At 35.3% G+C, this 22,226-nt stretch overlaps 1 protein-coding gene across 3 annotated transcripts in view; it reads right to left on the bottom strand.

The window, feature by feature from the left end:
• The window catches only part of PKIB (cAMP-dependent protein kinase inhibitor beta), a 236,063-nt gene that overhangs the window by 80,250 nt on the left and 133,587 nt on the right, over positions 1-22,226 (bottom strand). For all 3 annotated transcript variants that reach the window (XM_063666548.1, XM_054492925.2, XM_054492924.2), the window contains one exon: positions 13,097-13,181. The gene's annotated coding sequence lies outside the window, so the exon portion shown is untranslated. The remainder of the gene's footprint in view (positions 1-13,096; positions 13,182-22,226) is intronic.

The following is a 22,226-nucleotide window of genomic DNA, read 5'->3' as shown; positions in this document are numbered from 1 at the left end:
TGAGGGTTTCGTTTTTCTTTGATTACAAATATATAGGTACACATAAAGTCTAAGATCAGTAACAGAAGGCTGTTAAATGCTAAGACTCAAGCAAAAGAGTCAATGTTCAATTTTTTTCTTAGTCCTTAGAAGTGAAGGCCCTGGTTTGATGTAGGGCATTCCCAAATAGTGTAACTGGGGCTGATATTCCCCCAAATAATGATTGTCAGGGAAAAAGCCAGTTAACACTCATATTATTGTAAGGAAATTAATTTCAGCAACTTCCACATAATTTTCTCTTCTATTACAAGCAAGCTTCAGTCAAAAACAAAGACCTACTTCCTAATTCTTTCATTTTATACTTTCTTCTTAGATAGATAACCTCTTCCTAAGGATAAATCTAGGCAGAATAAGGAATAATAACACCTCCATATTGCATGCTTCACTTCACCTAGGTCCCATGTGAGCAGTTTCAACTGCAGGAAGTTAAGTCTGATCTGAAGGTTACTACAACCTTTGCAAAAAAAAAAAGGTAAGGCTGATTGTATCAAAGTTGTCTTTTAATCTCCTCATCAGTAATAAAGTAAAGCACAATTTTGTAATTAACACACTTGAGTTTTTCAGTTTTCAAAAGGTGACCGTCACATGAGTCTGCACTGAGGAATATGGAAGCCAGCATCTTTAAAGACCTTCCTGGTTCCCAGCTCTAATATCCTTCCAATCCACATAACCCCCAAACCTAAGGATGTCACAAGTATCCTTTAACCCGTAGCCCCACATAACAGAGTCTCTGCTTTAATGCCCTGTGTAGTTCACTACTCCCTCCAAGATTGGCCTCTGTGCTAGTCTATCCAGGTTTCCCAGGGCCTGTATTTCAGGCTCCAGCCTCAGCCCCAATCCATGGGACCCACAATCTGTGAACATATCTATCTGTTTATCTGCCTGGATATTCTCTGCTTCCAGACTCTGTGTCACCACAGCCCACCCACCTGCTGGGACACCATCTGCTGCACCTTGCTGGTCCTAGTGGACTCCGACCCCCTATCTGCCAGGACAGCCTCCTGTTGACATCATTATTCTCTCCAGATAATCAGCCTACTAGCTCGGTTGGACTTTCTCCCATCAGTGGAAACAAGTTCCAATTCCAATGGCCTCTTTCACACTGGAGACCATGCCCTGTCATTAAAAAACAAACTAACCCCACCCTTTACCACCAACTCGTATACTGACAAGTTACACTACTCTTTGTCCTATAAAATATTCCAATTTAACAGGTTTCAAGCATAATTAAAACAGATTGTGGATTATTTAAGAAAGAGTTATGTGTGTATGATAACCCTAAAAGATAGAAGTCATGTACCAACCTGTACTAAAGAAAAGTGATAAGCAGCAGAATATTTTCACTGGCAATACAGAACTGAAAAGCAATAATCAAATTCAGCTTTCCAAACAGTCTGCCATCTAATAGCACAGTTACAAAGACAAAAATTAAAAAACAAAATAAATGACATTAACCCTTTAGGAGGTAAACAAAATGTGTACCTAATGCAGAAACAAGTCCCAAACCCAGTTACAGGAGTTGTCACAGTCCATACAACTCTAAGATATATGAATATTTTGCTTAGTTTTTAAAGCAGTCCTTTATTTCTGCAAATGTGCCTTGACTTAAAACAAATGACAAAGAAATCATCAGTGTTGGCTGTATAATCATTAACACTCCACATAGAAACAATGTTTTCACCAGTCTAAGTTTAATAATTTCAAGATGTATTGAAAACAAAGGCAAGAAACACTTAAAATGATAACAATTCTAAAACTCAAAGTACTGTTTGTAGACATCAGATCTAATGAGGTCACATCACATTAAAATGTTATTAAATAATTAGTTGTACAGGCAATATTCTAAGTACTTTACAAATATCAACTGCTTTAATCTTCTTAAGAACCCTGGGGGAGAGGCACTAATATTAATACCATTTACAAATGAAAACACAGAGACAGAGAGATTAAGTTAATTTACCAGCTGTCACACAGCTAATAATAAAAGACAAAAGTAAGACTCAAATTCAGCAATCAACGGTTTGATCCCCTGCACTTTGCTGCATCTCTGAATGACTTCTGAGCCAGAAAGGGGCAAAGCAAGGTATAGAATAGAGATTTGACTTCCATTGTCTCATGCTCTTTACATAAAATCATCTGGTCAGTTCAAATGTTCACCTAGTGTTAGAAAGACTAAGAAATTCTATGTGGTGGACTAGTCAATTGTCACAAGCAAAAACAGCAAAAGAAATATAAAGTATTCCTGAAATCACAACTTTATGTGATATGATTAAACTATGATATACGTTTAAATACCAACAACGGAATTCACAAACTAACATACAGAATAATTTTAAGTGAAGTGGCTCATTTTGGGTTAACCCCTTGCAATTGGCTCCATGATATGAAAAAACAATAAAACTACAACCCAAATTAAACCAAAGAAGAGCTTTCACTGATATGAAGCATTGTTTTTTTTTAAGCCGCACTACAGCAACCATACCCACACAAACAGAATGGACATATACTAAAGACTTTACCAATAATTAGCAATGAAAATATTCATGATGTCTTCCAGCAATTTAAAGATACATCTTCTAAGACAAACAATAATAATCAGTGTATGTGCAGCTTTTAAATAGTGATTTCATCTTTATGAAAGTTATAACCTCAACCTTTTGTTGTGTTTTAGTAAAACCATACACTTCCCTACCAATGAAATTTGATTTTTTTAAAGACTATAGTTAAAATTTGTATGCTATTTACAAGGTAGGATAATAGTTTGACATTAAGTTAATCAAAAATGTTATGTGTTCTCAAGCATCTGTAAATTAGAATATTATAGGCTGAACATATTTGTAGAGAATTCAAATTACCATTATTTTATTAAGAACATTAAGTGAAACTTGAAACTTAACACATGACAGATCTTTACTGTAATGTATCACTTAACTTATACTGAGTATTTTAGCAATTACATTTTTATTTCCAGCAGGTAATCAAGAATACTGATTTTAGTGGCATTGGTGGTAGAGTGGTGATCATAGCTGCCTTCTAAAAATGCTGATTTTTATTTATCTTATAAATGTGCAAAACGTTTTGGAGAAACAAAAAAAAATTTGAAGTGAGTAAAACTTAATAGTTAACACCAGGTTACATAGCTGGTTAATGGCAGTCCTTGAAATACCTAGCTCAAATCTCAAAATCAAACAATTGCATGGGGTAAGAAATAGAAAGCTTTCTACTCCTTTGTTTTGTTTGTTATGCTGCTCCTTATGTTTAGAAAACATGTAGGGAACTAAGATAATGCATTCTTAGAGCTGCCTCATTAGAAAAATGAAAAAGCTTTACCTTGTCTTCAAAATGGCTGGTAACAGCATAGCTTTAATTTATTCATTTTTCCTTATGCTTGTTCTCTCCCCTACCAGGTACACCTAAATACTCCGCCTTTTTAAAAAAAATTAAAAATCTGCAGTCCTTTTAATCCTAGGAGCTATACTAGTTTAGAAGTTTAAAATAAAGATGTAATGAGGAATTTGGTGTCCTAACACCACGAATCATAGTGATACAATAGTAATATCACCTTTACTATGAAGAATACCTGAGACCAAGCCTAGGTAAAGGAAATTGCAGGCCTGTATTGAACATGCAAGTTTCAGGCTATGGTTTAATTAGTGAGTCAATTTTCTGTCTCCAGTACTTTGGCACACCCAAACCTTAAAGATATGTCACACTCATTAACTAGCCGGAAATCAAGACAACTGTAGGACAAAACTAAGCTGACAGTCACTAGAAAAGTGATGATGTCTGATCACCAGTGACACCTCATTTTCCCGACCACATTCTCCTACCTAGAGGGACAAATGGGATAGAGTGAGAAGAGGGAGCAAATAGCATGTGAGATAGCAAGCATAAGGAAACAATGATAGATTAAAACTATACTTTTACCAGCCATTGTGAAAGCAAGGTATCAGACTTCATTTTTCTAAGGAGGTGGCTCTAAGAACGCCTTATCTTAGCTCTCTGAGTGTTTTCTAAACATAAGCAGCAGAATAACAAACAGAACAATGAACTAGAAAAGCTTTCTATCTCTTGCCCCATGCAATATTTTGATTTTGAGATTTGGGCTGGATATTTCAAGCACTGTCATTAACTAGCTATGTAACCCAGTGTTAAAAGAACAACTTTAGACAAAATAAATTTAAGAGTTTATTTATGCAAAGAAAGAATAATGAGTCAGACAGCACTCAAAACTGAAAGAGGTTCAAAGAGCTCTGCTCTAGCAGCCTAAGCAGTGGGCTTTTATAGCCTGAACATGGAAACAAAGTAAAAAAAATCACTTAACTATAGCTATGCATTTCCGTACAGTTCAATGGGAGGTTTCTTGTTATATAACCAATCAGCTAGCTGGGTGTCTGTGATTGGCTGAAGCTCAATTCAAAATTAATCAGTAACAGCCGGGAGCTGTGCTCACGCCTGCAATCCCAGCACTTTGGGAGGCCGAGGTGGGCGGATCATCCGAGGTCTGTAGTTTGAGACCAGCCTGGCCAATATCGTGAAACCCCATCTCTACTAAAAATAAAAAATGAGCCAGGTGTGATGGCATGTGCCTGTAGTCCCAGCTACTCGGGAGGCTGAGGCAGGAGAATCACTTGAACCCAGGAGGCAGAGGTTGCAGTGAGCCGAGATCATGCGGTTGCACTCTGGCCTGGGTGACAGAGTAAGATTCCATCTCAAAATAATAATAATAATAATAATAATAATCAGTAACAAGGAATGCCTCTAAGTTAACTTTTGGTGTGGCTTGTATAAGGGTTCTGGAAACAGAAACAACCCTAGATGAATGGCCTCCTGATTATTTGGCTTTAACACCAGAAAGTCACATCACCTCTCAAAGCTTTGTTTGCTTCATATGCAGTCTGATCCTTCATTGTGGTTTGCCTGGGAAAATTCTAGTTTATTCGTATTTTCCTGACTTCCTATCCAGTTTAGCTTTTGCCGTTTTCAAAAGTTCCCAGCATTGGTAATATACAAAACCATAAATTAGAATGATGTTTTCTTCCAACTTTTCTAGCAATAACGTTCTGCTATCCATGGGCCCAATTTAGGAGTAGGGAAGGCCACTAGATGTGAATAGCAAATGAAGTGTTTCATTTACCAAGTGAAATACAAATTTCACAGGGAGAATAGAGCTAGAACTATATATATCTACATATATTTCAAAAACAATCTTTTGAAAAGAAGTGTGATATTATTTTTGTAAGTTAAAAAACACAAATCAAGACTAAATATTGGAATGGTTGTATAAATACATGAGTGAAAATATAAAATAGACTGGAACAATGCACACTAATTCATAGGAGCTTCTGAGAGGAGACTTAACTGTTGCATTTTATTTCTTTATAAAGAAGACTTTAAGCAGACATTATAAAATAAAATGAGTCAATTTTGGGAGGTGAGAAATTGATTTTATTCTTTGTTCTTCTCATTATTTAAATGTCTCATTATTGGAATTCATATTCGTATAACATGAATTACACAAATAAAAAAACAGAACACAGACTATGAAAACAAAGAGAAGGTGAAACTAATCACAGATAGGCCTGGAAAAGTGAGCCCAGAGTATTGAAATATTTATTTATTTAAATATTCATTATTGCAGCTGGTAGGCATGTGAGAAGTGAATCATTGAGTTAACTTCCTTACAGGCAATCACTAATTGCTTTATGTGTCTCATGTTGGCATAATCTCGCTCTAGTTCACCACCTGAGTCCTTTTGGACTTTTTACTGGCTAGTTCAAATTATGCAACAGTTGATACCAACAACATGATTGAAAAATAGGAATTGATTACAACATAGATACTTAGAACTAAACCCTAGCAACTTTCAAACTCATCCAACTTGCATGAGCAGGCTGTCTTTGAACATGTCACAATGTGTTGTCCAAGATCTCCTTTGATATGACAAACTGAAGTTGACAGTACAGGTCTCTTAGAATACTACAAAGTAGAAATTGAGCTAAAAAAAATCTTTCCAGTAACTAAGAATAGGCAAATAATAAGGAAATGGTAATGAAGTAGAACAATTGTCTTGGTAGCTTTTCTAATGTATATGTTTAGCATTTCTCACTGTACATTTTAGAAACATTTTGTTTTTATGAATCCCAAATAAGAAGAGAAGAACTTTTTACCTTAGTGGGTGTCATTTTAACTTTCTGGATTGTTTAAGGGAGTCCAAATGTTTCCCAAGATGACATTCTAGTTCCCATGTATTGAGTATCATCTGTTGAGTGCCCACTATATAGCAACCATTTTGAATTAGTTCATTTACACTCATTATTTTTTTCTCTTCTCACCACAGCCCCGTGACACGTACTATCTCCTTTTCTCTGATGTAGGCACTAAGGATCAGAGATGAGAGATTTGATCAAAGCCTAAGAGTAAATGACAAAGCTGGTAGGTCTAACTCAAAAGCAGCCTTGTAGTCCCTTATTGTATTGTCTTCAGGAGAACCCTTCCCACATCAATGGTTTCAACAACAGACCCTGGAACTTTTGTCTTTGGAGATTAATTAATTACCCATCCCCAACACCAACCCCTCACCCTCCCACTTATGACCAATCAACTCAGTTATCAGAAGTAGCTTGTTATAATTTCAGGCGGCCTTTTCCTTGATTAAGCAAAAATGTTTTCTCCTCTAATTCCATCCACTCAAATCTAGTTTTCCCTTCTCAATCACACAGATTTTTTGACATGATATTTCTCACATAATTGAAGGAAGTTAGCACACCTTCTCTAGGACCTCCACAAAGTAAATCATCAGCCACTTCTGATATAACACCTTTTGGGTCTCCTCACACTCCTCTAGTCAATTTTACTCTAGTTCAGAATTTCCATGCTAGTGATTCACAGACTCTGGAGAATTGCAGTGTCTTTAGCTCTGATCCCCACAGCTCACAACAGTGCAGGGCACAGGGTAAATGGAATAAACGCTCAAAGAACACTTACTGAATGAAGAAATGAGAAAATGAATTTGGCACACTGCAAACACTAATCGACAATGACTTTGATCACTAAGAATTAGTGCTAATCTGTTAATGACCACCTTCATTCTTTGTATATATTCCCTTTACTCTCCTTGACAAGGATGTCTGTGTGTTCTGCTCCTTTGTTTGTTGGTTGTTTTGTTTTGTTTTCCATTTTCCCCTCGAGAATTCACTGCTTACAGTGTTTGGACAGTCTTCAAAAAGTGACAGTATGGTTAGCATGAACATTAACAAGATTTATTCTTTAAGTTTAGGGTTATGCTTGTTTGATGTGGTTAGTCGTGCTTAAAACAAAACAGCTAAGTTTCTCTTTTGCATTTATTACCCAAGAGAAGAAGAAAACATTTTACACAGTTCTTTTGACTACTTCCAGACTTTTTTCTGGTGGTGGTCAAAGAATATATGTACTAAATGTAGATTTATGAACAAATAAAGATACGTGTTTAAAAATCAATGTTTATTTAGCAAGGGTATTAGAGCTAAGGTCTATTCTGTAGTCTTTTTTTAGTTTCAGGCACTTTTAGGCATGTCTCCTGAGCCAGCATGATGAATCTGCCAGGGATATAACTTCATGAATGTCTAAAAGTTCTTACAGGAAGGACAATGATGATGGTTGTTAACCAAACCCCAGGACCAAGACCTGCCTGGCAAAAATTCACTTCTTAACAGTCCCAGTCCTTGTGTAAGTGAGGGAAAAAAACTCTTTAAGGTGGATGGATAAAAAGAGTTGAAGTACTAAACTCAATACAGAGACAATGGTCGGGGTTAGAAGGCAAGAGATGAATGGCTGAAGGCAGAATTTCAGGCAATTTGAGCCCTGAAACAAAAGGGCAACACAGGTGGGGGAGCAGATTCCCTGTCAGCTGAGAGACTGCTAGTGTGAGGACATGAAGCAGAGTGCTCTCTGGAGGAACAGCAGTGAACAGGAGTCAGTGCATTGGCTAGAATCATGGATAGGGGCTGGATGTGAACAGAAGGACTAGGAAGTTCACGGGTACACTGGTTACTCTTTCCTATGAGATATTTGGACCTCAGAGTATAGCAATTATGCTAATATGGCCTGGGACAGAAAATTGCTATTTTGTTAGTGTTAGTTGATTGTTATAGCACAGGCTGATACAACCTTGAATATTTTACATAAATTAAAACTTTAATAAAACAATTATTGGTCATTAATTATAATACATTTTCCTTTCACACTTCCTCTGAGTCCCCAGCATTGAAGGAACAGAAGTACTCTGGAAGGAAGCAAACAAACTTTCCTGTATCATCAACTTCAATAAAACAGGAAACATTTCTCTCCAAATTGTATCATTGTGTCACTCCTCTGCGATTATCTACTGCATTATTCAAGACAGAAATTGAATTATTTCATTTTTATTAGAGATAACTTATTTTAACATGTTATTTTAATTCAGAGATTACTCAAGGAGGTTGCAAATAATTTCTACTGAAATAAAATGCCCTGGCACATGTAAGAATTATAAAACTGTCTGGTTGAAATCCTCTACTCTCTTGGATACTCTAAGCCAAATTTAATTGATCTTTTTAGGTGGAATAATTCACCTTTCCATATTATCACTGGTCTTTACTGGAACTTCATCTTTATTTATTTATTTATTATTATGTTTTTTTTTTGAGACAGAGTCTCGCTCTGTCCCCCAGGCTGGAGTGGACGTGATCTCCACTCACTGCAAGCTCCGCCTCCTGGGTTCATGCCATTCTCCTGCCTCAGCCTCCCAAGTAGCTGGGACTACAGGCACTCGCCACCATGCCCAGCTAATTTTTTGTATTTTTAGTAGAGACAGGGTTTCACTGTGTTAGTCAGGATGGTGTCAATCTTCTGACCTCGTGATCCACCCGCCTCGGCCTCCCAAAGTGTTGGGATTACAGGCGTGAGCCACCGCGCCCGGCCTTCATCTTTATTTTTAACTAAGACATATTATGTATTCTTCACACAAAAATTTCTGTGATGCTGTGTGCCTTCAGGAGATAAAATAGAAAATTAGTACTATCCCAGAACAATTTCTACTTTACTAAGCCATCAAACAGTAATATTTTGGAATGTTAGTCAGAACTTACTGATTTATTAATTCCATTTCCCCTCAAAAATCAAGAAAAAGCAATTTTCAAACATTTATTAGGTTCATGCTATGTGAGTCTCTTCTCTGTTTTATATGTACAGAAGTTTTAATATATCTACAATAAAGTCTATCAATCTCCAATTATGATTTTTGCCTTTGATGTCATGTTAGACAAGATTATGAAATTATTTGCCAAACTATTTTCCTCCAGTTATGTCTCTGTTGTTGTTCTGCTTTTATCAATCTGACAAGTATTTGTATATTGTATAAATAAAATATCCAAATTTACATGTTTTCCTAACGTTAATTATTGTTCTTGTGCTTTTTGAATAGTCATTACTTTCTCCATCAACATGAAATGTGGTTTTTCTTATGCATTACTTTTACATGTGCTTTGATCTGTTTGGGGAATTCTCAAACTGATTTGGCTTCTCTAAGTTTCTATATTAGTAAATAGTACCACACAATTTTAATAATTGTAACTTTTTAATATGCTTTAATACTGGGAAATAGCAAGTTTCAACTTTCTTCTTTTTTCAAAAATGTGCCTTTTCCAGACTGCCCATGCTTCCAGATGAATTTTAATAATCATTTTGCCAAGCTCTCTCCCAAATCCTTTTTTGGATTTTAAATGAAATTGTACTAACTTTATAAATTAATTTGAGGGAGCTAACATCTGTACAACATCTATTACTCTCATCCAAGAATACAATATAAAGCTTCATTACTGCTAATTTTTCTTTCTGCATAACATACTTAACAGCCAATTGTTTATCTTGTGTTTCTCAATAGATGTTATTTTCTTAAGTCTTGTACATTTCTTTAATAGTTTATTCATAGCTATATAATATTTAATTGCTATGATGAGATTTTTAAAATGTTTTTTATTTGGTGCTGTCATAGAAAAATCAACTGATTTTTACACATTTATTTTTTGTATAGTTACTTAACAAAGTTCATTACCCTAATGGTTCTTCAGTTAATTCTCTTGGGATTTTTAGTAAAATATATATTTTTAGCAAAAAAAGATATAACCTTTTTTCTAATAATTATAACTTTTGAGAGGCAGCATAACATGGTATTTATGATTAAAGACTCACGGATCAAACCACATGAGTTTTAATTCAGCTCTGCTACTTATTAGCTTCATGACCTTGGCCTTGTTACTTAGCATCTCTTGGCCTCAGCTTCCTAATTTGTAAAATAGAATGATAGTAGTCCATATCTCCTAGGGTTGTTGTGAGGATTAAATGAGTTAATATTTGTAAAGTATTTAGAACAGTTCCTAGCGTATATAAGAAAAATGCAGAAAATATTAGTCTTTTAAAACATTTATTGAGTTGGTTAAAATTTGTTAAATGATATTAACTGTAAGTGATGAAATTGGTCATGTAGTAAGCCACTAGGGTTTTTCTGCTTTCTTGAAATCACGTTTTATATTTTAATGACATCTCTCTATTCCTAAATTACTATGCTACATGTATGTGTGTTTTCTTAAAAGAAATATAGTTGCATTTTATCAAATGTCATTTGAAATCTATTTGGAAGTTAAAATAGGGGTTTTATTCTTTGGTCTAAGACTATGAAATCACTTTAATAACTTTCCTGATACTAAACCACTTTAATATTCCTAGAATAAACACCATGTGTTGTATTATTCTATTTTATTGATATCTACATTATTTAGCTAGTATTTCAATGAATTTTTATGATTTCTTTTTTGTGATACTTTTATTCGTTTTGTTTATTTTTTACTTTTTTGGTACTGTGCTTCTTATTAAATAAATCAGAAAAATGTTTTCTTTTTCAAAGAATTCATAGAGTATAGGGATAATTTGTTCCTTAAGAGTGTATATTTCTAGTAATTGATTATAAATAGCTGATGAAAATAAGATACTATAGTCATTTAAACGTAGTATTTTAGCTCCCATCAAACATTTCTATTCGAGCTGGTCAAGGACATAGGCTTATGCTTCCGACAAAATTAGGCTCAAGTCCTAACTCACCACCCACTTGCTAAATGTGTGCATTTGGCAAGGTATGCTTGTATCACAGGAAATAACCATGCCTTCCTTACCTTCCTCATAGAGTTATTGCGAGAATTAAAGCAGATTATGCTAATAAACCACTGTATACTCAGCCCACAATATAGACCCGATAAATTATTTTATATATTAGTTTTAATTTTCCTTAAGTGCAAAATTAATTCATATTTATAATTCTACTTATTTTGTTCTAGTATGGAGATTCTAGTGGTTTATGTAGAAATATAAATGGTTTGGGTAAAATTATTTGTGTGAAATTATTTTATAATAAAAGTAGATTTCAGTTAAGACATGTTATTCTTTTTTTTTTTTTCTTTGAGATGGAGTCTTGCTCTGTCACCCAGGCTGGAGTACAGTGGTGCGATCTCGGCTCACTGCAAGCTCCGCCTCCCGGGTTCACGCCATTCTCCTGCCTCAGCCTCCCGAGTAGCTGGGACTACAGGCGCCCGCCACCACGCCCGGCTAATTTTTTTGTATTTTTTTATTTTTAGACATGTTGACATAAATTTAAATTTTCACATCAAAGTAAAAATGCTCTGATGAGCCATGGGAATGAACCTATTGCCAACGTTAAACGAAATCACAGAGGGTTAATAGGAAAGTTGTACACTGGTTTTAAGAAGACCAGGCAATGAGCCTAAACCAAATGTAATGTCTTCCACTCCTTCCTGCTTCCCTGGAGTTGTGTTCTAGTAGGAATCTGAGAGGGGGAGAAGAACGTTGGAGCCTTCCCTCAGGCAGCAGCTGACCTTGGGTTCTCTTGCTCTGTCATCTAAGCTGCAGTGGAGAAGCAAGGTTCTCACTCCGGGTAGGAGAATGTAGCACTAAGGGGTCCAGGTGCCCTCAAATACAAGTTTTACCAAGCTGATAACATTTATTTATTTATTTATTTATTATTTATTTATTTATTTTTATTATACTTTAAGTTCTGGGATACATGTGTAGAATGTGCAGGTTTGTTACATAGGTATACACGTGCCATGGTGGATTGCTGCACCCATCAACCCGTCATCTGCATTAGGTATTTCTCCTAATGTTATCCCTCCCCTTGCCCCACACCCCCTGACAGGCCCCGGTGTGTGATGTTCCCCTCCCTGCGTCCATGTGTTCTCATTGTTCAACTCCTACTTATGAGTGAGAACATGCGGTGTTTGGTTTTCTGTTCCTTGTTACAAACAGATAATATTTTTATGAAATACTAATAAGACTGCAATATGAATGTGGCCTCAATTTTCAAAGGATGCACTACTGATGTAGGCAAGTATGAATATATACAGATATCTGTCATAGATGGATAGATAGATAGATAGATAGATAGATAGATAGATAGTAGATAGATAGGACAGATATCTGTGAGATACCAGCACACAAAAACCTGTCTCTCAAACAAGTATTAACTTGAGGTTTATGTTCACCTATTAGTGTCATCAAGAATATTTAATTGTAGGTACTGATTATAATTCTATTACTATGGTCTCTGAGGAGAGTAGTAATAAGAAAAGCAGTCAGTTTATAAGACCTGATAGGCAGTATGAATTTCTCTTCTATTTTAAAGGCTATAAATTTCAAAATATTATTCTGATGAGCTACCTGCCTCTACAAGAACCATTTAAATAGGCACAGCTAAGAGTGGAAATATCAAACCAAGCTCACTTATCCCTGGCAGATACGAGTTGAAAATGTGTATCTCAAGGTCCCCGTATGTATTGTTTGCTATTAATTAGAAATTAACAGTATATTCTATCAATCTTATATTAAACTACATTGTTTTCTAAAATGAAGATATCCCACCTTACATTTTCTTTGCTGTCATCTGGCTTTATAGCAACAAATATATTTTTAGGAACATCTTCAATATATTATTCCATATGTTCCAAGATCAATGGAATAAAAATGTACTTACTCCTATCTTTCCTGTCCCTGGCACAGGGTTTTCTGCTTCTCCCAGAGTTCTCTTGATCAAGTGTCTTTTCAGTATAGCATGACTCCTGAAGGAAACAAAGGCAGGAAAAGATTTATTAAGATAAACATCTCTAGTTTCTAGTCTCTTGCAAAAAAGAACAAGTTGTTCCTTAGACAAAAAAGTCTAATTTAGTGACCAAATGTCACATGTTGTTAAAACAACATTCATTGTCTTTTTTATTCCTTTTCCCAAATTGTTTTATTCAGTTTCTCTGATAGCAAGAGCAGGACAAATTTTCTTGAGTAAGCAGCTCCATACACCCGGATAAATAAGGAATGTATTTCTTTGTATTATTTTGTTCACCATTCAAACACATCAATTGTATTCTGAGCAGTCTTTCTCATGTTTTGCTCTAAAACTGTGTAACATGAACAGTCAGAGACATTCTTACTAAATAGTAAAATCAATAAGAAAGCAAGATTTTTTTTAGATTTTCAAATTTCCATTGAAAATAGATTCACTAGGTGAATGATAGCCTTCTCAAATGTGTGCTTTAAAAAGCAATATATCCCTGCAACCGTTCATCTTTGAATTTAAATACCAAGGAGCAAGGACATTGTTTTCCTCAATCACAAGATCTAGTGACTGGAATTTTTGGAGAGAAATGAATCCAGTAAAATCCAGTCTATGCATAATGCCTCACCATCTAGAGGTAATCTAACATTTTGCTATGAATAGGTAGCCAATCAACTTGCATATTTTTTGCAGATCGTATTCTTTTAGGTATTTATATGTAAAAAAGTCCCCATTTAAAAACTAGTTATTAGCTTTAAATAGCTGGAAAACAACCTAGTTATTTTCATTTACGTATATACTTCTGTGGAGCTGGCTACAACTGATCACTGGGTTAACCAGATGCCCTTTCACTCAGGCAGTCTACATATTTGAGCAGACACATAGTAAATGCTTAGATGTTAAAAATGAATGAGCCATGTTTCTTTCATTTTATGAAGATCATCTGTTTCTTTTTCTAGATGTGAGGCCAGTAATGTCAACATTCCTCTGCTTGTATACTAGGGTTATTCAGAGCAGGAAAGAGTCTAGTTTTATATTATGTATTCAAGGATCAGTGTTGTCTGCTGTCTTCTCTTCTCTATTCCTTTTTAATAAACCATCAAATTCTATCTATTCCAGGCTCTTAATGTTCTTCAATTCACTCTTCATTCCAATTCCATTTGCATGGGCAAATCTAGTTCAACTCTCCCCAGCCATAGCTTCTTCCATTCCACCCATTCTTCCAAGGGTTATGACATCTCTCACTAGTATCCCTGGCCTGAGTCATTCCCCTTCCAATCCATCCTCCACACACCTTTCACACTGGGACAGTAACTGAACTTCCAATTTGTATAAAACCCAAGAACTATACATGGTGGAGATATTTCACTATGATTCTCAAATAAAGTATCTTTTTCCCCAAATGTCAACATCATTATGTTAGCCACTTTAAGTTAGTTTTCAGATAGTTTGATTACTCTCTCCTTTGCTTCTCACATAGCTTACAAATGCACCAGTAAAAGAATGTCCTAAGGGCATTGCAACATAAAGGCAGAAGCACTGAACTCAGTTCTAGTTTCAACTCATCTATTTATCAGCTGGTGATTTTGAGGAGTCATGTCCTTTCCTGGAGGTGAATGACAGACCTTTGTTCATCAAATGGCTTAATAATATTAATCCTGCCTGTCTCTCCAGGTTCTTCTGAGATTTAAAGAAGATCACATGCAATGAAATTTCAAATATACGGTTATTACGCTCCCTGAAGATCTGCAAAAGTATAAACTTGCTTCCTTTGTTTAACACTAAATTCAGATTGAGACCCAAGAGGTATCTGTGATCACACTCTTAAGTCTTACAGCTTTCTTTTGGAAATGTGATGTTCTAAAGAGTTTGTTTTGGCTTCCCAAAAAAAAGAGCACCAAAGGAGTTATACTGTAATATATTTGGATATCAAAGACACTCTGAATCTAAAAGAGTGAGAAAAAGGAAAGGGAGCTCAAAACAGTGACAAATCTCAGTTGGCTGAACCTGCCATTTAATTAAAATAACTCAACTGCCATATGTGGCACAGATATTAATGCCATCTTTTTCAAACTCCGCTAATATCTTCAGACATTACTGGACACTAATAGAAAATATGTCCATATTCCCTGTCATTGTGTTGTAGAGTTTTAAATGAAAGAAATGTAGAGTGTGTGTAATAGGATGTTTGTTTGTTCTGTTTCCAAAGAGGAAATAAAAGATGTCAACCAAATATTCCTTAATATATAATTAGCACTGTGGCCTCAGCTCAAGGAAATCTTTATTTTAGACATAAAAACGACAAAAAATGCTGCTAATCCATGCTTTCCTCTCCTTCAACCCCTGAGTTCTCATGAGCGTCCCATCTGCTGGTTTCCAGGTAACTTTTATATGGGCTTTTGGATGAGCATTCATTGCAAATACTTTTGGATGATACTGATTATCCTACTTAACCTCTTTACCGTTTTAGATCACTGGGTAATTAGCCAAACAGTATACTGAAGATCATAAACTGAAAAGAAACAGATATAGCATATCTGTGCAGTACCGATTTCATCAGGCTAATGGATTGAAAATGGTAATTTTAATAGTGCTTTTTAAAAATTATAGTTAAAATCATATAAAATTTATCATAATCATTTTTAAGCATATAGTTCAATATTCTTCATTATATTCATATTGTTATACAACCAATCTCCACAACTTTTTTGTCTTGCAAAACTGAAACTTCATACCCATTAAACTACCACCTCCATTTCTCTTTTCAAAACCCCTGACAACCACCATTTTACTGGTTCTATAAATTTTACTATCTAGTTTTATAAGTGGAATCACATAGTACTTGTCTTTTTGTGACTAGCTCATTTCACTTAGCATAATGTTCTCAAAGTTTATCTATGTGGCAGCAAGTGCCAGAATTTCTTTCCTTTTTTAGGCTGAATAAAGCCTTAAATAAAAATAATCTGATGTATATATCATATTTTGTTTATGTATTCATCCATCAATGGACACTTGAGTTACTTTCACCTTTTGGATATTATAAATAATGCTACTATGAACATGGGTGTACCAATATCCCCTCAACACCCTGCTTTCAAATCTTCTGGATATATACACAGAAGTGGAATTGCTAGGTCCTATGATAATAGTATTTCTTTTTAACATACTTTTTTACAATAGTTTTGATTTACAAAAAAAATTTGAAGATAGTACAGAAAGTTCTTATACTGTTCCATACCCAGTTTCCCCTATTATTTGTATCTTACATTAGTATGGTACATTTATTACAATTAATGAACTAATATTGAAAGTTCTTATACTGTTCCATACCCAGTTTCCTCTATTATTTGTGTCTTACATTAGTATGGTAAATTTATTACAATTAATGAACTAACATTGATATGCTATTGTCAACTAAATCCCATACTTCATATCTCTTTAGTTTTTATCTAATGCCCTTATGGTATTTCAGAGTGTCATTTAGGATACCGCATTACATGTAGTCATAATGTTTCCTCTTTACTGTGACATTTTCTTAGACTTTCCTTGTTTTTAATGACCTTAATAGTTTGACAGATATTTTGTAGAATGTCTTTCAATTAGGATTTGCCTGGTGTTTTTCTCATGATTAGACTGTGGCTATGAGATTTTGGGAGGAAGACCACAGAGGAAAAGTGCCATTTTCATCACATCATATCAAGGGTCTATAATATCAGTACGGCATCACTACCGATGTTGACCTTGATGAGATAGTGTTTGTCAGGTTTCTCCACTGAAAAGTTAGTCTGCCTCCTGCTGCTTTCGTCTGTATTTTTGGGAAAGAAGTCACTATGTGTAGCCCACAATTAAGAAGAAAGGAGTTATTTTCTACCTCCTTGAGGATGTTGTATCTACATAAATTATTTGGAATTCTTCTGCATAAGAGATTTATCTCTTCTCATTTATTTATGTATTCAATTATTTATTCATAATGATATGAACTCATGGTAGATATTATATTTTATACTTTGGATTATAATCCAATAGTACTTTATTATGCTCTGCAAATTGTTCTAGATTGGGTCATCATTAGCTCTTTCAGTTGGCACCTGTAGTATTTTTCCTGTTAATGCAATACATATTGCATTATCTATCACCACTCAATATTTCAGCCTTGACATCTAGCATATAGCTCTATCTGGGTAACACAGCTGAGAAAAGCCTTATTCAAGTACAATGAAAGACGGGGAGTATTATGAAGCAGTTGTAATGGACATTGTGGTGTGCCACCAGATGCCCCCTTCAGGACTGAACCATTCATTTCCCCAGCTGATTATTGGCGGTTGATGGCCCTCAACTGAAACCTTCCAATTACAAGTTACTGCAGGGCATAAAGAACCTGCGCTAAGCCCTTATTTGGACTGATTCTGAGGGCACATCCCAGCTGCTGAGTTCCCCATGAAATCAGCTTTCTCCTCTACCCAGGAATGTTTCCTGCATACACAAACAACACTACATAACCTCTAGTAAGGGAGATAAGGTGAGAGTCAGCATACTGAACACAAGCAACTGGAAAGAAATTGGTTACAGAGAGGAGAGAATATAAATTGTGAAAAATGTTGTGAGTCAGATCAGGCTAGGTTATAAGGAATCCTGAAAGCCAGGCAAAAGGTTTAAGATTGAATTAGTAGGCAATAAGTCTAACTGGTGGTGCAGTCCAATAAAGTATGATGTAGCCATAGGGAGAAATAGTATCTAGATACACGAAACCAGAAATTGTAGCTAACATTTATACTAGCTATTAATGCACAGGGCATACTTTGTATCCACTATGTCATTAAATCTTCATTACAACTATTAAGATCTCAATTTTGCAAATGACAAAACTGAAGCTCAAAAATATTCAGTAACTTACCCAAGATCACATAGCTAAGAAGCCCACTGGAGAGATTCAGACTTTGCTCTGTATTACTCTTAAAGTAATGCTATTCAACTCAGCAAATCTTAAAGAATATGTAATCATAAGACATGGCAAATGTTTCATAAATGTTAAATGAAGGAACTGGATAGACTCGACATACAATAGAATCACAATTTTGTTTTTTAAAAGTATATATGTTAATCCCATACATAACAAAATATGAATGTTTTCTGTAAGATGATATACAGTTAAAATCTTGTATGAGTTAACTTATTTATTTTCCCTATTTTATGTATTTTATAAATTAAATCATGTTCTTTTCTAATCAGAAAGAAATTAATGATATTTTATAAAAAGAAGTTTTCTTTATCAGTAAATAAGGGATGACCATGAAAGTGTCTATGTTAAGTCAAGAAAGGATGTAGAACAATTAGCTGTCTGTAAGACTGAAGAAAAATGAATGAAGGCCATTTGGGGTAACAAGCCAAGTGTTTTAGTTTGTGACTAAAAGCTGACAAATGTGAAAGATGTCAAAAGAATTTATGCCAGGGTTGATTGTTGATTTGGGTAGGGAGAAAAAAGAGTCAGATATACCCCAGGAATTATCCAGAAAAGGAAGAATTGGCAAGAAAAGTTGGAAGGAACACGATGAGTTCTAATTAAGACATTCAGGTATTCAGTGAGTGTGATTCAACCAAGAAGAGCTTATCCAATAGGCAGATGGGAAACAATATTAACAGTAAATACAATCAATTGATCAAATCCAGGGGAGTAAATCAGGGAGTAACTTATGAAGTGATACATTTGAACTCGTGCATTTAAACAAGGCAACAAAAGTGTAGAAATTAATTATAGAAAGAGAAGAGCAGAGTGCTAAGACTAAAACCCACAGGAGTTAAAATTTGGTGAGATGATTTTTTTTTTTCTTTTTTTTTTTGAGACGGAGTCTCACTCTGTCGCCCAGGCTGGAGTGCAGTAGGCACAATCTCGGCTCACTGCAAGCTCCGCCTCCCGGGTTCACGCTCTTCTCCTGCCTCAGTCTCCAGAGTAGCTGGGACTACAGGCGCCCGCCAGCACGCCCAGCTAATTTTTTTTTTTGTATTTTTAGTAGAGACAGGGTTTCACCGTGTTAACCAAGATGGTCTCGATCTCCTGAGCTCGTGATCCGCCCGCCTCGGCCTCCCAAAGTGCTGGGGATTACAGGCATGAGCCACCGCGCCCAGCCGAGATGATTGTTACTCAGAGTTTAGAAAATTCAAATTGTCCTTTGGATTGCACAGCTGTTATCAGGTAAAGAAAAACAACTCTCAATGTGGTATAATTTTTATTTGAAAGTTATCACCCCATATTAAGAAGGATCTGTGTGTTCATTCATTCATTCATTCATATACTAAAAAACAATATTTACTGAGTGCTTCCTTTGTATGAGAACTTGTACAACTTGTGATAAAATGTGGTTGTTTGGATCCCTTGGCCACACAGGGCTAGCAATAAATAGCAAAAGATTAACACAAATAGACCACACAAAAAACATTCTGCTTCATCTGTCCAGAATGCACATTTCCTTTTGTTCTTCCTGGAAGGCTGTGGGCCATCCTTAATGGCCCAACTCAAATGCTGCCTCTTCTGTGAAGCTTTAGGGATTGTTCCAGATTGGTATTAATCATAATCTCTGTCCCAAAATCATTCTTCTCATGACTCTCTGATGCTTTCTGTTACAGCTGTGTTTGATAGTCTTCCCCAGAGCGTGTGAACATCTTGAATGGCAATGTTTTATTCAACTATCTGCAGGACTTAGGATAATATACTGTAGGTATTCAATAAGTGATCATTGAATGGAAATTCATAAATCTTTACTCGTATTAGCAAAAGGTAAATAATAACTTTAAAGAATATTTGCAAATGTGTTTTACACTCACTTTTGCTCCATAAAGTTCAAAAAGGATGAATTTATACAGTTGTGAAAATATGAACCGCTAAAGCATATTGATTAGTAAGTGTTCACAACAAAATTAGCATTATTCTATTCAACTTATCTTATTTACCTACTATTAATTTTTCATTTCATTGACTTCTAATCTCTATCTATCTATCTATCTATCTATCTATCTATCTATCTATCTTTTTGAAATTGGATCTCTCTCTGTCACCCAGGCTGAAGTGCAGTGATGCAATCCTGGCTCACTGCAGGCTTGACCTTCTGGGCTCAAGTGATCCTCCCATCTCAGCCTCCTGAGTAGCTGGAATTACAGGTGCATGCCACCACACCTGACTAATTGTTGTATTTTTTGTAGAGATGGAATTTGTCCATGTTGCCCAGGCTGGTCTCAAACTCCTGGGCTCAAGCTAAGCACCTGCCTAGGCCTCCCAAAGTGCTAGGATTACAGGTATGAGCCACTGAAGCTGGCCAATCTAATCTGTAGTCTATTTCTTTCCGTATTATATATGCTTGATTTCTACAACTGTGACAGTTTTTAAACTAACCTTGGCAATTGCTACATTTTCATAGCTTTTTAAAAAAAGTTAATTATTATTATTATTATTTTTGGAGACAGAGTCTTTCTCTATTGCCCAGGCTGGAGTGCAGTGGGGCAATCTCAGCTCACTGCAACCTCCGCCTCTCGGGTTCAATCGATTCTCCTGACTTGGTTTACCAAAGTCCTGGGATTAAAGGCGTGAGCCACCAAGCCAGGCCCCACAGCTTTTTAATTTACATAAAATTGCAAATAACCTGCTTTATACATTCATGGGCAAATCTTTTTATCTACCATGTGGTAGATACAATGGAGGAAACACAGACCCACTTTTGTGGAAAGGAGGGTTAGAACTAGACTAGTTGATTTTAAAATATACAGAAATGACCAAAATCCAATTTATCTGAAATTTTTTATTCAAGTAGTAAAAGCCTCAGTAGGTGAAGAATGAATAAAAAGGAACTGATACAAATGACTAAGAATTAGAGATATATTCATCTTTCAGGTATCAGTTTATACAAGTAGTTAAACATCTCATCTAATTGTCTTCTTAGATTCAATTCAAAACCATAAACTTTTTTAATAGGCAAGGTAAAATCAGGTTTTCTTAATTAAAAAAGTAACATCTGCATTGTGCAACTGCTTTTACATAGTAGTTTGGTAAAGTTGACTCAAAGTCTTAAAAATGTTGACGAACTTTAACCCATTAATTCCACTGTGAAACTCCTTTCACACTTCAGGTCCCCAGGATAAACCTCTTTTTACTTTGCTACTGTTAGGAGGAAAAGGAGATAAAGGGATTTTGACATTTAACAAACACCTGTTCTGTATCATGAACCTTAGCAGACACCTTGCATTTTAGTCCACTTAATCATTGCAATTAGTCTATCACAGAGTGGACCTTTTGCAAAGCTTAAAGATAGTGAGATGCATCCCTAAGATCACAAAGCTAGTAAGTCCCAGAGCTGGGATTCAAACTCAGCTCTGTTCAACTCTAAAGCCCACAATTAATCCACTACACATCATGGTGCCTCACAATATTCTTGGACTTTTGACCTGGCTTTTATATATATTTTCTCCTCTATATGATTTTTCTCTTATGATTAAATGACCATTCCTTGATACTTAATATTTTTATATCTCAAAGCTCTAAGAAACATGAATGTTTTTGGAGAACTGACTCAAAAGCAGTTCATAGACGTATTCATTACCTCTAAGTTTTCTTTTAAGTTTTAAGGACTTCCTCTTCCTTTATATCTCATATCAAAGACAATATGTCTTCACATCTTATACTGGAGAAAAACAAGAGTGCTAATATGCCCCCTGAATTTATGTTTCATGTTCATAGGATGTGATGGATATAAAGAAGCTTGATCAAAAAGGTTTCCTGCTATGGACTATGGCCCAAAGAATAAAATAAACAAAACTTGTTACCTAAATGATTTTGTAATATTCAATCTCTTGCATTCTTTCGTCATACCATTATAACTTAGAAACATGTTTGCTTTGGATTTTGATTAAGTTGCCTTCATGAAATAATTTGGTACTTACAATATATTGTCAAGTTTGAGAACATGGATTCTGAAGACAGACTTAATGATTATAAATCTTTACTGTGTACACTTGGCCAAGTTACTTAAACTTTCTGGAACAGTCTAGGCTTCCCTATAAGTAAAAATAT

This window comes from Pongo pygmaeus, chromosome 5, assembly GCF_028885625.2.
Source record: "Pongo pygmaeus isolate AG05252 chromosome 5, NHGRI_mPonPyg2-v2.0_pri, whole genome shotgun sequence".
In the NCBI taxonomy this organism is placed as follows: Eukaryota; Metazoa; Chordata; class Mammalia; order Primates; family Hominidae; genus Pongo; species Pongo pygmaeus.
The sequence above is the reverse complement of the archived record's forward strand: the minus strand, read 5'-3'. Positions and strand labels throughout refer to the sequence as shown.